This window comes from Pipistrellus hanaki (assembly GCF_964339955.1).
Source record: "Pipistrellus hanaki genome assembly, chromosome: 1".
Classification (NCBI taxonomy): Eukaryota; Metazoa; Chordata; class Mammalia; order Chiroptera; family Vespertilionidae; genus Pipistrellus; species Pipistrellus hanaki.
This window is the reverse complement of record NC_140503.1, coordinates 149,714,650-149,730,940: the sequence shown is the minus strand read 5'-3', so window position 1 is coordinate 149,730,940 and position 16,291 is coordinate 149,714,650. Positions and strand designations below refer to the sequence as shown.

Genomic DNA, 16,291 nt, shown 5'->3' with positions numbered 1-16,291 from the left:
ATTTTACTGTATTTCAAATCTTTGTTAATCAATAGACTGCTCTGTATCAGCAAATAAATGTCAGAATATATTTTAACTATGTTAGAAGATGTAAGATATTAAACTTTTTACTAGATATTTGACAATAAAAAAAAAACTTAATAAACACTGGAATTGAGTTTGTACTATCTTAGTAATATAGTTTAAATATATATTAAAAAGTTCTATTTATTCATCATCAAATATTTTAATTATCTTTTTTTAAAAATATATTTTATTGATTTTACACAGAGAGGAATTGAGAGGGATAGAGAGCTAGAAACGTCGATGAGAGAGAAACATTGACCAGCTGCCTCCTGCACACCCTCCACCAGGGATGTGCCCGCAACCAATGTACATGCCCTTGACCGACCGGAATCGAACCCGGGACCCTTCAGTCCCCAGGCCGACGCTCTTCCACTGAGCCAAACCGGCTTCGGCTATTTTAATTATCTTAAAATAGTATCTTTCCTATTATAAAGTAGTTAGATTCAAATCCTTTACTTATGAATTAAATACTTGGCTCATAAGTTGAATATATAATGAAATTCTATCAGCAAATCCTGTCACCTCTATCTATAATATGTCCAAATCTAACCGCTCTTTTCCACCTCCACAAAAACCACTCTGATCCATGCACCATCTCTTACCTAGATTATCGTGAAATCTTCCTAACTGCCCACCCTGCTTCTACCCTTGTGTACTTTCAGAGTATTTTCAAAACAATAGCTAGTGATCAATCCAGTTAAGACCCTGAGTCAAATTGCACCACTTCCCTTCTTAACCCATCCAATGATTTCCAATCTGATTTGGAGCAAAAACCAAGGTCCTTAGTATGATATGACTTTCATCCCCTGGTACACAAATGTCATTCTAAACTCATCTCCTACTACTCTCCCTATTCAGTTCTCAAGAATACCCAGCATTTATCTCCCTCAGGACCTGTGCACTTGCCATTCTCTTGGATAACTCCAGGGTTCACTCCATTTCAATCGAGTCACTACTCAAGGTCAATTTCTCAATGTGTCCTTTCCAGTCCAATCTAAAATGCCATTACCTTCCCCAAATAAGTCCTGTCCCCTCTCCTACCTGTTTATTAACCTAACCATTTTTTACAATTAAAAACTAGAGGCCCAGTGCATGCACCCGCTCCAATCTGGGACCCCTTGGAACCCACAGGGATTGGGCCTAAACCAGCAGTCGGACATCCCTCTCACAATCGGAACTGCTGTCTCCTAACTGCTCACCTGCCTGCCTGCCTGATTGCCCCTAACTGCTCCTGCCTGCCAGCCTGATCATCTCCTAACAGCTCCCCTGCCAGCCTGATTGATGTCTAACTGCTCCCCTGCAGGCCTGATTGCCCCCAACTGCTCTCCCCTGCTGGCCTGATCCCCCCGCTACTGCCTTCCCCTGCTGGCTATCTTATGGCTGCAATCTTATGATGATGTCGCACAAGGACATCGTGACACCTAGGCTTTTATTATATGGGATACAATTTTCTTCCATGTTGTGAGCTTGAAGGCAGTTATTTTTCTTTTTGTTTTGCTATATCTTTAGAATTTAGAGATTTGTTCCTTTGGGAAATAATGTGTATCCAAATAGGAGCATTAGGCATTCCTAATTCAGTAAAATGTCTTTAAAGCACACATTTTAAAGACAGCAATAATTTGAAAAGAGTTCTTTAGAAGAAATTCTTATACAGAAGTACCTCTTTTTATAAATAGATTGTAAAAATTCATGCAAAGGTCCATGTTATCTTGTCTCAAACAAATCCATGCCATTATTTGGTGGCTGATAGAAAAGATACATTTGGGCTACTGAATGTGAGATTGTTTGTATCTGAACATGTAGAAACTTAAATTTAGGAGAAAAGAAACTTCTGCATAATTTTGTGTTTTATAAAATAAGTATCAAATGTAGAAATATGGATAGAGCATAACGTCAAAGACAATGTTAACCTATTTTCTTGATTGTTATAGCATGATGATATATGCTCTATCTTCTCCCTATATAGGCAGGTATGATAAAAAATAACCAACTACTGAAATGCTGGGATTAGTTTTCTACTGTTTTTAACAATTGTATAAGTGGTCATTACTAATAGATTATAGGGGGAAATTAAGTGTAAATAATGAGATAAGTGAATATAGTCTAGGGAAACTTTTTTTTTCATAAAAGCAAAAATGACATCCTGGTCAGTGTGGCTCAGTTGGTTGGGTGTCATTCTGTGCACTGAAAGGTTGTTGGTTTAATTCCCCATCAGAGCACATGCCTGAGTTTTGGGCTTGAGCCCCAGTAGGGGGCCTGAAGGAGGCAGCCAGTCAGTTTCTATCTCTCCCTCTCCCTTCCTCTCTCTCTAAAATCAGTAAAGCATCTTTTAAAAATGTTGAAACTACTAAAATGGCTATTATTTGCAAAGTAAGCACAGGCTCTTTTTTTGAAAAGCTTACACTAGATTAATGGTTCTGCACAAGAGAGTCATCTGGGGAGCTTTTCAAAATAATAGTGTCTCCCCAGGCAGTTTGGCTCAGTACATAGAGTGACAGCTTGTGGACTGGAGGGTCTTGTGTTTGGTTTCAATAAAGGTCACATACTTTAGTTGAAGGCTCAATCCTGGGCTTATTTGGAAGGCAACCGATCGATGTGTCTCTCTCACATCAGTGTTTCTCTCTCTTTGTCTTTCCCCTCTCCCTTGCACTCTCTTTACAAATCAATGGAAAAAATACCATTAGATGAGTATTAACAACAACAAAAAATAATAGAAGAGTGTCTCATTTAATTTAATTTAATTTAATTTAAATAAAAGCCAATGGAAATTAGGTCTGGGCATTATTAAATTTTAAAAAAGAAATGTTTTCTAAAGCTTCCTGGTTGCTTCTAATATTCAATCAGTCTTGAGGCCTAAACCAGTTTAAAACTCACAGCTGGGCTTCATCCAAGTGCAATAACTTTTCACTGATTGTACAATATAACTTCCATTGTTCCCTCAAATTTCAGGAAAAATTCTACTTAAGACCTACTGACTTCATTATGCTGTGATGGAATCACAACTCACCTTGGTATTGGCCATTCCCCACATATCAGTCTTTTCTCAAGTTGGTTGACAATTTAGATGAATAGGAAAGATACCTAGAACTATCTCCCCATTCTGTATATACTAGTAAACTTTTAATTAAACTCTCCATTTTCTTCTTGTCTTACTTTTAAATGATGGAAAATTAAAAACATATACAGAAAAATAAAGAATATGCCAAGGTTCTTGTCCCAGCATTACAAAGGGGTCAGCATTCTGGAGAAAGAAGCTGCATGTAGATTCAATAAGAAGTCCAAGGACGAAAGATAATTTTGAAAGGCATTGGGTGTCAGAGAAGTTTCAGCTAAAGGAGCTAAAGACTACCCCTTGACTCAGGACCCCATGTTATTTATTAACAAAATCTGTCCTAAGGCAAGATGGAGATAATACACTTCAAAGGGTAGGGCTTCAAAGGGTAGGGCTTACTGAAGCATCGTCAGTCTGGGGAATAGCCTACAGCTGTTCAGGTGTTTGGCCAACAGGAGGCAATGACATGCAGATTAAGAAGCCCTGAGCTGTCTGGCAGTTAATGATTATCCTATTCAGGTTTGAGAGAGATGCTTTTTAGAGTTCCAACAGGTAAACTACATATGTGGCTCAGCCTTGTTGAGCCCCCCTCCCCCCCCACAAGCTTCACCAACTGTTTGATGAAACTCTTGTAATTATTACATGTTGGAATTGGTTCCCAGCAGAATAGTATAAAAATTCCTATATACCCATTACACAGGGTCAATATTTCTCCACTCATATCCAACCGATGTAGGAGGCAAATCCAAAATATCATTTAATTTCATCAATAAATACTTCAGAATGTATCACCAAAAAATAATGATTATCCCACAAAACCATTTTAACATAACCATAAAACCATTTTTCTACCTTTAAAAAAATCAATAATGATTTGACTCTTTATTATTCAGAGTTCAAATTTTATGGCTGCCTCATAAATTGGTATATATTAAACATAGCTATAATAATATAGAAATATAAATATATAGAAATGTTATATATTTGTTTCAATCAAAGCCCTGTTAAAGTTCATTCTTACAAATGATTAAGTGTTTTTAAGCTTCTGGTTATCTATAAGTTTTTTCTCCATCATTTCTTTCCTTTTAATTTATTTGGTGAGGAAGCTAAGTTTTTTGTGGAATTTCTTTAGAGTTTCCCAGACTTTTTATTTTCCTAATCGACTATGTGTCCATCCCTAATACTTCCTATAAATTAGCAATATAATATAATACTTCCTATAAACTAGCAGTATAATATAAACTAGCAGTATAATAGTATAATAACTTGATCAGGTTCTAATTCAATTTTCTTCAGGGAAAGGGGGCAATATTACCTCATCAGTGAGGCTGCATACTTCTACCAGAAGGCACATATAATAGCTGATTCTCATTTTACAATGCTAGAAGTCACAGATGATTACTGAATATATCTAGTAATTCATTAGGAATTCCAAAATGATGATATAATTCTAAAATTCTCTCTCATTTACTGGCTGAAATAGCACTTCCTTCATCAACTACTTAGTAACCCTAAGGCTCAGTTCATTTAGGAAAAGCATAAGGTTTTTCCCTCTCTCCTATTTACCAGTTTCAAAATTGGATTCTTACACCTTACAACACTAATCAATAAATTTTTTAAATTTAAATTTTTGACTCTTGGCATTTAATATATTTGAATTATCTCAACAGTTTATAATATTACTCACTGATGCTGAAATTATCCCATTTTGATCACTGAGAACCTGTTTGAATGAATTTCTGAATCCTTTTTACATGACCTTAGTAGTCTTTCATACCTTTTCTGCTCTCTGGTATAAAAAGATGCTTCAAGTGCATCATATTCAATTCCTGCTCTAGAGCTGGAATCAGCCATTTCTTTAAGGTGCTCTGATTCTTTTACTTGTGAGCGGTATTTAGAAACACCAATCTGAAGTCTAGAAATACCCTCCATGTTTGTTACATCACTTATTTCCTCTTCTATATCAGTGTCCTCAAGTCCAGTGATTCTCTCATTTAATTTCTCAACCAACAGACCTCACATCTTGTCCTACGGTGGGAATGGGAAAATGCCATACTACAAGAGACGCTGCTTCTCAGCCAGATTATCACCAATCCTGATGTTTTTCAGTCCCATCTGCTACCTTTCAGAGTAATTGATATTCCTGGACTTTTCAAGGTACTGTAATGTGAACTGGCTTTCTTTTTGGCATCACCTTATTAAGGTAAAATTGATAAAGCTGTTATGTAAATAGGGTGATGCCAACATCTTGATCTCAGATGTCTGACTACCACACTGGTTATTTCTGTCCTGGCCAGGTAGCTCAGTTGGTTAGAACATTATCCCAATACACCAAGGCTGTGGATTTGGAAGAAAAATAAATGGAAATAGGATTGGAAGAGGGGATACCAGCTAAAGGAGGCTATTTTGGAAGTCCAGACATATAATACCTCCTTACATTCTTTGACTAAAGAATAACTGTGGCAGTAATAATAATTGTGAATAATAGTCATGAAAAATAGTCTACAAAGAAAACACCAAAAATTCCTCCTATTCCTATAAATCCATGCCTTATTCCATTTCCTTCCCTTTGAATTTGGACTGGTCTTGTGACTTATTTTGACACAGAAAATACAGTGTAGGTTACATAGTGACCCTTCTAAACCTAAGCCTTACAGGGCATGACATGTTCCCATTTATACTCATAGAGTCTTGAGCCTCCACGCAAGTCCAGCCAGCTTCATTACAGCCATTACAGCCAATCAGCTAAGGTTCCACACATATGAATGAAATGTCTTGGACACTCTGGAATGCAGCCACATGAGTGACCCCAGCTGATACCATGTGGATCAGAAAAACTACCTGAATCTACTGAACGCAGAGAATGACTGTGTGGTGAAGGTTAATTCCACTAGGTCTGGAATTGATGTAAGCTGTTTTGCTAAAATATCTAGAAGGTGCTGATCCCTGGTCAAGTTATGAAACTACCAATGAACAGTCTTGCTTTGCATTAGGGCTCCCCTGAGTTTCAGAGTGGTTTGTATCAGCTCATGCATATCGTTCACTGAGAGCAATGAGGCTGATGATTGTACTTGGCCTTGGTGGGACTCCTGCAGGGCTCTACTGCTGGTGCTGGTTATGTAATAGGATATTCCTAAGTGACCAGCAGGAGATAAGAAACCCTGCCAAGACTCCATTTTACATAGTTCCTGGTTCTGAAGTACAAAACATGTCCATGCATGAGTCAGTGGTTCCTGGTTCGAGACAGGAAGTATGTCCTGGTATGGCCTTAGAACAGGAAGACAATTAGAGCTCCCTCCTGGAATCCTTGTAGCCTTTGATTGTAAAGAATATTCTCATTTTAATGTTGTTGCTATTTGTATTCTTTTTTCTGCAGCTAAGCATTTTGGGCATGAGTCTTCTTTAGCAATCAATCCCCACCGGCCACTATTAGTACAATCATTAAAAATAACAAATTATTATTTTAAGGCACTGCATTTTAGGGTTATTGGCTCTGCAGCAAGAGATGGCAGAAAGACAGTTAACATTTACAAAACACCTACCACTTGCCAGACACTATTTCAATTCACAGATAAGAAAACTGTGATGCAAAAGAAAGTAGATTATTTCCAAAAGCAACATAGCCTGTAATTAGCTGAGACACAGTACTGGCTGCCTGCACAATCCCAATTACCAACCTCTCTTGTGACAGCTGTCTGCCAAATAGGTGTGGCCATGTAACACAGTCCTGGCTAATGAATATAAGCAACTGTCAAACAAATAAAATAAAAGCCACAGCAGAGTTAGGAAAAAGACTAGTTCATTTTAAAAATGTTAGTTTGTAGTTTGTATAAAACATCAAGATGGAGATGCCTTATAGAAAGTAATTCATGGAAAATTAAAGCTCAGAGAAGGGTTCAAGGTATAAGCACACACTGGAAGTGATGTGTATTTGGAAATGATCAGTACATATAGGTGGTACCTGATGTCATGCAACTAGGAGATTTCTGGGGAAATTGCATAGAGAAAGAAGGGAAAGAACTAAGAATATTATGTGATATGTATGTGATTCTTGGTAATCTGGTTTTAATACTATATTCTTAGCACTAACTTTTTAATGGCTCATGAATTTATGGTTCATTCTAATCTTTAGACTTTATTATAACAATTTTGAGATTATTTACTATATTCCTCAGCTAATATCTAAATTGAATATTATGGTATAACTGATGATTGTTCTATTTTCCAGAGCTAATTCAAATGTATCTATTCTAATTCCTAAAAACAAATAATATTCAACATTCTTTTTTTATTATGTCATCTTATGATAAAAAAAACAAATTTATAAACAACTCAAAATGAAAGTTTTCAACTTAAAATATTTTCAGTATTCTTATACTAACCTAATTTTTGCTATATGGTTATTCATGGCACTAAAATCTTAATAATAATAGCTTTTGGTTTAAAATTAAATATATTTAATAAGTATATCCCAGATATAGTTAACTCTTTTAGTGACTCAATCATAATGATTGTTTAGACAGAGCCATATATAACTCTGACTTGAGAGTGTAGAAAAGAACACGTGTCTATCATTTTCATAGCTACATCATAAATTTTAGCTCATTTAGAAAACATAGTGCATTCTTTGTTTCTGATCTTTGGAAACAAACATATTCTACATTATTAAAACAAACATTAAATTTAAGTAGAAATAAATCAACTAAACATGGTAAGGAAAACTTTTAAGTGAACAAAAAACATTTGAAAAAACTTTGTATTAACCAATGATAGCATTACAAGTGCCGCTGGTTATAAAGCACTTAGGTTATACACCAGTAAAATGAGAAAATTAAATAAGTGACAGTAAGCACTTAGTAGAATAAATGATACGCAAGTTAATTTACCATTTGTTCCATAACAGAAATATAATACAAAAGTGGCTTTTCCTTGTAAATCTATCAAAGTATATCAAGAGAGGCAGAATTCAAATTTAAGCTACTAGGTTTGATTGTGTTTTGTTGCATTGGAGCAGTGGTTCTCAAACTTTCTAATGCTATGACCCTTTAATACAGTTCCTCATGTTGTGGTGACCCCCAACCACAAAATTATTTTTAATGCTATGACCCTTTAATACAGTTCCTCATGTTGTGGTGACCCCCAACCACAAAATTATTTTTGTTAGTATTTCAGAACTGTAATTTTGCTATTGTCAAATGATTTGTAATGTAAATATCTGTATTTTCCAATGGTCTTAGGCTCTACAGCAGCAGTTCTCAACCTATGGGTTGGGACAGGTTGAGAACCGCTAGCAGGGTCACCACAACGTGAGGAACTGTATTAAAGGGCCACAGCATTAGAAAGATTGAGAACCACTGCATTGGAGTATAGGATTGGTTTATGCAGTTTCGACCATTCCAACATGAAAGTGAGTAAAGCTGACAAAAAGCTACCTAGATTCCCTAATATATCTTCTGGAATAATTGTTCATCATAATCCTGGTTTTAGTAATTCAGCTGAGTCAAAAATTTAATATAGTATACCTGAGGCTACACTGCCCAGTTTTGAGCTAGAATATGAGTAAATGTGGCTATCCTGAAAAGTCTCACTAAATTATAAGAAAGTACATAAAAGTTTATGCTCAAAAATTTCACCAAATAAAATAATAAACAGTTTATATAGTTTCCCTGTAATTATTGTACTCTATATGGTGGATTATCTAGTAGACATCAAGATTTATAATTCCTATTTTGATAAATTAGTACTATATAAATGTTCAGAGTTCATTAGCATTTATTACTGTGAAATGCAACATAAACTTCTGTACAAAGTTACTAAATATAATTATATTCTTCCTGTTTTTGCAACCCAAATTCTTCTTTTTAAAGGAAAAAGAAATAATAATGCTTAATAAATAATGCACAGTCAATTGAACACATCCAAATGAAATAATGTAAAGGTTAATAAATCTTAAATAAAACTAAAGGATCCACATAATATTAATTGATATTACACTCACAAGGATAAAAAATTCAAATGTCTACTGGGGCCAGGCAGGCAAATAAGTGTATAATGGAAAATGTAACTAAATCCCTATAAAATACCTATATAGTTAACAAACTATGTTTAAGATGTAAACTGTTAAAACATAGCTTCCTGATAATCAAACAATTCATACAGATATTAACAAACAGTTGCTCTGCATGTTTTAATACTATGAAGCTTGTCTTAGCCCAAGGACATTGAAGATGAACATCCTTTCACTGATAACTCAGTGTACCTTACAGAACATCTACAAGTGAATTTTATATTCTGCCAAAATTGTACTTTAAAATGTGCCTAAAGACTTTTCCTGCAAATCATTTTGTGAAAATTTTGTATTGTGTTTAAAGGATGGACATCCTATAACATTAATGCATTCATAAATAAGAGGCAGTCTCTACTAGGAAAATGTAGTCAGGGAGATGTTCTGTGAGAACATATATGCAAAATTGATTTAATAGTATATTAGGAGATTTGTCTACCATCCCTGAAAAATTCAAAAATGGCTTACTATAAGAAAATCTCTCAACAAATCTATTATGTCAGTAGGTTTAGTAAGATCTAGCATATGATGACCTCATTTTTCTATACCAATCATTAAATAACAAAAAGCATTAAACACATTTTCCAAATTGAAAAATATTATAAAACCAGTTATAATAGATACTATAAAATTATAAAGAATATTCATGTTCAGCTAGATAAAAGTCAATGTCATGCTTAAAGGACAAAATAGGATGTCAGATACCACCATTATAATGACATATTGTTGCAATTTCTGTGCAAGGCAACAAAACAGCAAACCAAAAATAATGCTGACAAAGACAAAAGACAAATTATTATTTTGATTACAAAGATTATAAATGTAGAAGAGCTAAGAGAAATATTTTAAAAATCTCTTAGAATTAAAAAATATTTTATAAGGAATCCAGTTATTAGTTAAAAATTTTAAATAAAATCTTTTTCTAATCCACTTATAGCCAGTTAATACAAGTGTTGTTGTTTTTTCACTTAAAAAAGTTTCATTTGTACCAAGAAGGTACAATTCTTATAAACATTATTACAAGTGTTTTTAAACAATTATCTAATAACAATATGGACAAACTAACACATCCATTCTCTGAAATAACACTGTTTTCAAAGAAGTTCTAATAACAATTTTTAATAAATTCTTCCACAACCTCTCTACCCTATGTTAGCTGTATGAACAATCGAAATGGCTCAGAAACTGACCTGAATGTATATAATAATTTAAAATATGGTAAGTAAACATCACACACCAATAGATTATTCAAAATGGACTTTTGTTTAAATTATCCAGGAACAGTGATACTCTTTTCTTAGGGTACTTGAACAAGAGACTGTGAGCTATTAATAGCAAAAGCCTTCTTGTCACTATTAGGAAAATCCTATCTGTGAAGCAAAAAGAGAAACCAGGTCCTGGAGACATCATTTGAGCTTGAAAGAGAAACTGAGACCTACTCTCAAATGTACCAGTAAATTCCCTTTCTATTGTATTTAAGACTGTTTGAGTTTGTTTACCGTCATCTAATATGAAAAGCATATATCTATAAGGAGCAAGCAAAATAAACAAATACATACTTGAATCATTCCATTCAATAATTTACTAAGTCAGAGACTCCTTCACCTCCAATCTTTCATTTCAATGACACAAAGATGCTGTGCCTAAATAACTGCCCCAATATTGAGACTATTTCTGCTAATTAATCAATAAGGCAACAGAGTTTAAATACAGATGTACTCAGAAGACCACTATTAGTTATGACATTGCCTTTGACTATTACACTCTATGTTTAAGCTATATGTTTTATAGCTGCAACTTTATCAGGGTAATTGCAAGTATATGTATCCATGTTTTGATTTGAATATCTATATGCAGTTTAGTAAAGTACTAGAGTATAATGTTTTTTGTTGAGTAGAGAGGTCATTTTATATAATGTTCTCTACTGGACTTAAACATAACTCAACAATTTGAGACTTCAAAGTCTTTAGATACTTAGAAGTAAAACAATATGTATCAAATATAGAGCTATCAAAGCTGAGGGAAATTTGTTTTATCAATAAAAATATATTATTTTCAATATAATCAAATATATCACCTATGTACATATTTAAATAATTTTACTGCCTAAATTTTTTATTACACATTTGGTGGAAAATGCAATTCAACCTGGCTCTCACAAAAGACAAATTGAATCTGGATATATAGTATATCTTAATGCAGAAGTTATTTGTCAAAATTTAAAGAGAAAGCCACACTTCAATATTTATTCCATTTGGAAAAGAGCTTATGTCCCATTCCTTTATCCATATCTAACAAGAAAATATGTCTTCATCTGTAGCAACACTGATAAAAGACAGCAAAAATGGCAGCAGATATATCCTCTTTCTACTAGACCAACTATTAATGTTACCATTCATGAGTCAAGAAAATGTAATATCCATAAATCACCTTCACTATTAAGTGAATAACATGTAATCAAATTGCCTATCTCATTCTTTCTACCTATAACTTTACAAGTGACTTGCTTTATTTATTCACAAGCTTATTATTTCTGACAATCAATATCAGTTATGGTTATTTTATTAAATGTAAAATATGTATTCAGAAACATGAAAAAATTACATTTTCTAAGATTTTAGCATTTATGGATGTCAGAAGGCTCAAGATTCAATTTTAGCAAAACACTGAGAATGTTTCCTTCTCATCCCTCTCCTTTTTAGAAATCTATTCTCCTCATATAAAAACACACAAAAGGAAATTTAAAATAGTTATTTGGTTATCATATAGAGAGAGGGAGGAATTTTTTTTTTCAGAAAGCAATCTGGAATTGTATCTTAGACAAGTGCTTGGTAAAAGTTTGAATTCCACAATTAAAAACACTAAATATAAATTACTTTGACATAAAGTAAACTCATTTATATAGTTCCTATAATATTTAATTTTAAAGAAAATTTCAAGCCAATGAGATGACCACAATAATTTAGCTATTAAAAATAACTAAATGATTTAATAGTTTGAATAGTATTACTTATTATACTACATCTAGAAGCCATGTGTATTTCTGATATAAAAGTAAGTTAATGTCTTAATCATCTTTCAGCCAATAGTATCAAAAATATTATGTGGCTTTATGGAGTTTGGGGAGCAGAAAAGGAAGACAATGTCAACTATAAAAAGTTAAACATTTTATATCTTAAAAGCAACCATATCCAGATTTTCACTACTCTTATAAAAGTTTTTCTGATGGTATGCTCTAACCTAGGTTATCTAAACCTAATCTTAAATCCACAATAAGATGTTGATTTCACAAAGTAATTCATAATATTTTCTATATTTCCTCATCTAATAATATAAGTATATCAGGAAACATCCAGGCTATGCTTGACTATCCTCTGCCCCTTGCCACCACAGAGCCCTTGAGGTTCCCTCTGCCTAGAATGAATTTCCCTTACCTCTTCCTCTAATTTATGTTCTCCTTCACATCTCACCTCAGACCTCATTCCTAAAGGAGAGTCTTCCCCTTAGGCTCCATGAGGTGAGAGCCTACACGAACTTTTGCTCCAGAGGTTAGCAGAGTACCTGGCATATAATAGAAGCTAATTAAATATATGTTGAGTAAATTATTAAATGAAGCACAAATATTTTCAAATTTGTCTTTAATCTGAATAGTTTCTGAGTTTTGTGGTAATATAAAAATTTACTGAGGTCAAGAAAATTATCCATTTTCCCCTTAAACATGTATTGGGTTTTCTGGATCTAGACACAAACAATGAATTCCAAAAGTTCTGTGTGGGAGTATAAGTACCAAAACAACCTCTACTTGCTACTGCATTTCAGAATATAAATAGGAAAATAAACACATGTTTTAAAAAATATTTTTAAAATACATGAATGCTCGTTCATTCTACTATAATTGGTCAATTATATAGGTATATTAATCACCATTTTTTTAAACACTTTCATTGTAACCATTTTTCATCATAAGATAATTGAGTGTTCTACATACATAAATTTTCCAAAAAATATTAAAAGTATTCCTTAAACAACTGAATTGTTTAAATTTAAGTATTTCTAGCTATTGAGTAGTAATTCTCTCAGAAATAACTGATATCTGAATTCTTCTGCCATGATAAATAGTTCTAAGGAGTTATTATAATTCTTATGTATATTTTTGTAAAATTTTGCCTTCTCCTTATCTGTCATCATGGACTTGCTGTAGTCAGCATATCCCTGATCAGTTATTTTAGTTTGCTGGGATATCATAGTAAAAGTTTCATGGACAGATGCTTAAAGTAAAAGCAGTAAATTGTAATCCTCTCTTAGCGGGGGGAAAAAAAAAAAAAAAAAAAAAAGCACGAAATTTGATGGCTACTAACATTTGGAGTTTAGCAGAACAAAGATTGAAATCTAGCTGTTGGGAGACAATTTTCCACATCTCACATTTCCACACAACCATGCATTAACAATCAATGCCTCCAGGACTATCCTTTCAAGATTTGTATGAGCAGATGGCCCTGGAAAGATGAACACAGTGACTTCTGGAGCAAATTTATTTACATTCCCAGGAAGTAAATACAGAAATATGCTGTTCCTCCCCCAGAGACATTTAAGAGTAATAAAGATTAAAATGCCTACCACTCCTTTCTAGGTTAGAATTGCTCTGTTCTAAGTTAATGAAGATAATCTCTCTTTCTCTGGAGGTAAGGATGGGTAAGTTTGCCACAGCTCTCACATAAGATTAAATTCTACCAATACCTAGCCCTTTTCTCTTTGACCTCTGGGGCTAGGAGATCAGGGATCATAGCTAAGATGTTACTATTACTACAAGCATTAAACTGTCTAAACCCATGTACTCATCGTCTCCTTATATGATGACTCTATGGAAGAGTAGCAAGTCCATCAATCAGCCATCACCATACTACTGTGTAGAAACTGCCTACACACTTGACATCAGTTCTATTACATACCAGTCATGTGATGTTGGATAAACTATAATCCTCCTTATCTCAAGTGATCTTATTTTCAAATATATATTATAATTATTATCTCAAAAGACTGCTGTAAAGAGTGAATACTATATGAGAAGCAGGTAGTTCACATCCCTAGAGAAAATATGGTTATTGTTCATATTTTTATTATTTACTTATTCATTCACTCCTTTATTTATTTGTGCTGTTTAAGAAGCTGGTTATACTTTTTTCCAGATTTCTTACTATGATCCACATAATTTATACTGCTGAATAAAAGAAGTGTTAGAATTTTTTCCACTTTTCCTTTCTTATACATTAAAGTTATAACACATGTTCTCAAATAATTTATTTTACTTTTTTGTAATTCACTCATAGAATCTAATATGCAGACTCTGATTTAACTAATTTGTATTAAGTATTCATACATGACAGATATTAGGCTACAATTTTCTTATTTTTATAATGTAAATATATATAATGTAAATACATATAAATATATATTTAGTACTCATTTAAAATATTCTGACAATGTTCATAATTCAATAAATAACTAATAACATAAACTAACAATAAAATTAAGAATAAAATACAAACCAAAACTTGAAAATGCATATTATAAATCACTGTTGCTTCCTTAAAAGTACATTACAAATATATTCAAGTAAAATTTGAAAGGTGAACACATAATTCACTGCCTAAAACAGACATTATCAACTTCTAAAATAGAGGCAAAAGACAGGAATATCAGAATAACTGGAAAAGCTTTTTCAAACCCTCAGATATCTGCTCCCCTAAACAATTTTTATTTTGATTATGTAGTGCTAAGAGTCTATGTATGTATATTATAATATGATCTTTTATCCCACTACTCACTGACTCAAAGGTAACCTATTTGCTAAAATTACTTTGCCTGATATAAATCTTGATTATTTTATCAAAATGTAATTGATAATGAAAATATGTTTACTTCATCTCCATTTTTTAAATATTTTCTCTGGGTATAAAATGATAAGTTAGTGGCTATTTTCTTTTATAACTTTAAAAATATAATTCCATTGTCTTCTGATTTCCAATTATTTTTGTTAAATAATAACCTGGGGCTTATTTTTGCTCCATTGCAGATACAATGTCTTCTGCTCTGTCCATATTTAAGAATTCTTCTTTTGTACTTAGTTTTCAACAATTTTAACCTATTGTGCTTTGATGTAGTTTACTTAGTGTTTATTCTTGCTTCAAGTTTGTAGAGATTCTTAAATCTGTGGGTTGATGTCTTTTTTCACTTTGGGAAAAATCTCATCCCGTATTTCTTCACACTGCTTCTGCCCGATTCTCTTTTTTTCTCTACTTCTGGGACAGCAATTATATGTATGTTCACATGTCTCTTGTACTCTTTCATGTGCCTTCTATATTTTAATTGTGTTTTAAATTATAAATATTTTCTACTGAACTATCTCCCAAATTTACTACTCTTCTACTTTAGAATTAATAAAATGGCAAAAAGGTTTCTTACTTCTAATCTTCTGTGAAATCCATCAACTGAGTTTTAAATTTCATGTATTATATTTTTAGTCCTAAAATCTGCATTTGATTTTTTTTTTATAAACTTGGTTTTCCGTTAAATTATCTAGCTCATTTCTTATTCTTAACACATTGTGGACTGGTAGTTTTATTGCTAGCTTTACCCAGTGGCCAGATAAGTTTCTATTGAACAAGTACAAAAAACACTTTACATAAATGTTAAAGGCACGCTTTAAAATTAAATACACATTGCATTTTGAAGTTATTCATTACATGTTCTTACAAGCTAATATATCTTTTAAAAATTCTTGTGATTGGTCACAAGCTTTAGAACAGGAAACACAAGAATTCTCGTGATCTGTCCACAATGTCTATGCATTTTAATCACAAAAATTTTGAGTCTGAAAATCAAATACCTTGATCAACTATGGGATCTGATGTCTTCTTGCATTGCAACGGAATGCTATACATCCTATATGGAAAAATGTATAAACTCTGAATGATGTTATCTTCTTCTAGAGATAATTTAATGTTCTTGTATCTTATAATTAAATAGAGGTAGATCGTCTTGGGCCAATAAAGGACTGAGAAATTTTAATACTGAGTTTAAATCTTTGTGGAAGCTAATCTATTTTCTGT

General features: G+C 32.9%; 1 protein-coding gene across 1 annotated transcript in view; it reads right to left on the bottom strand.

Moving 5' to 3' along the window:
• The window catches only part of STPG2 (sperm tail PG-rich repeat containing 2), a gene marked incomplete at both ends in the record, with an annotated part of 103,766 nt that overhangs the window by 15,688 nt on the left and 71,787 nt on the right, over window positions 1-16,291 (bottom strand). The window lies entirely within an intron of this gene.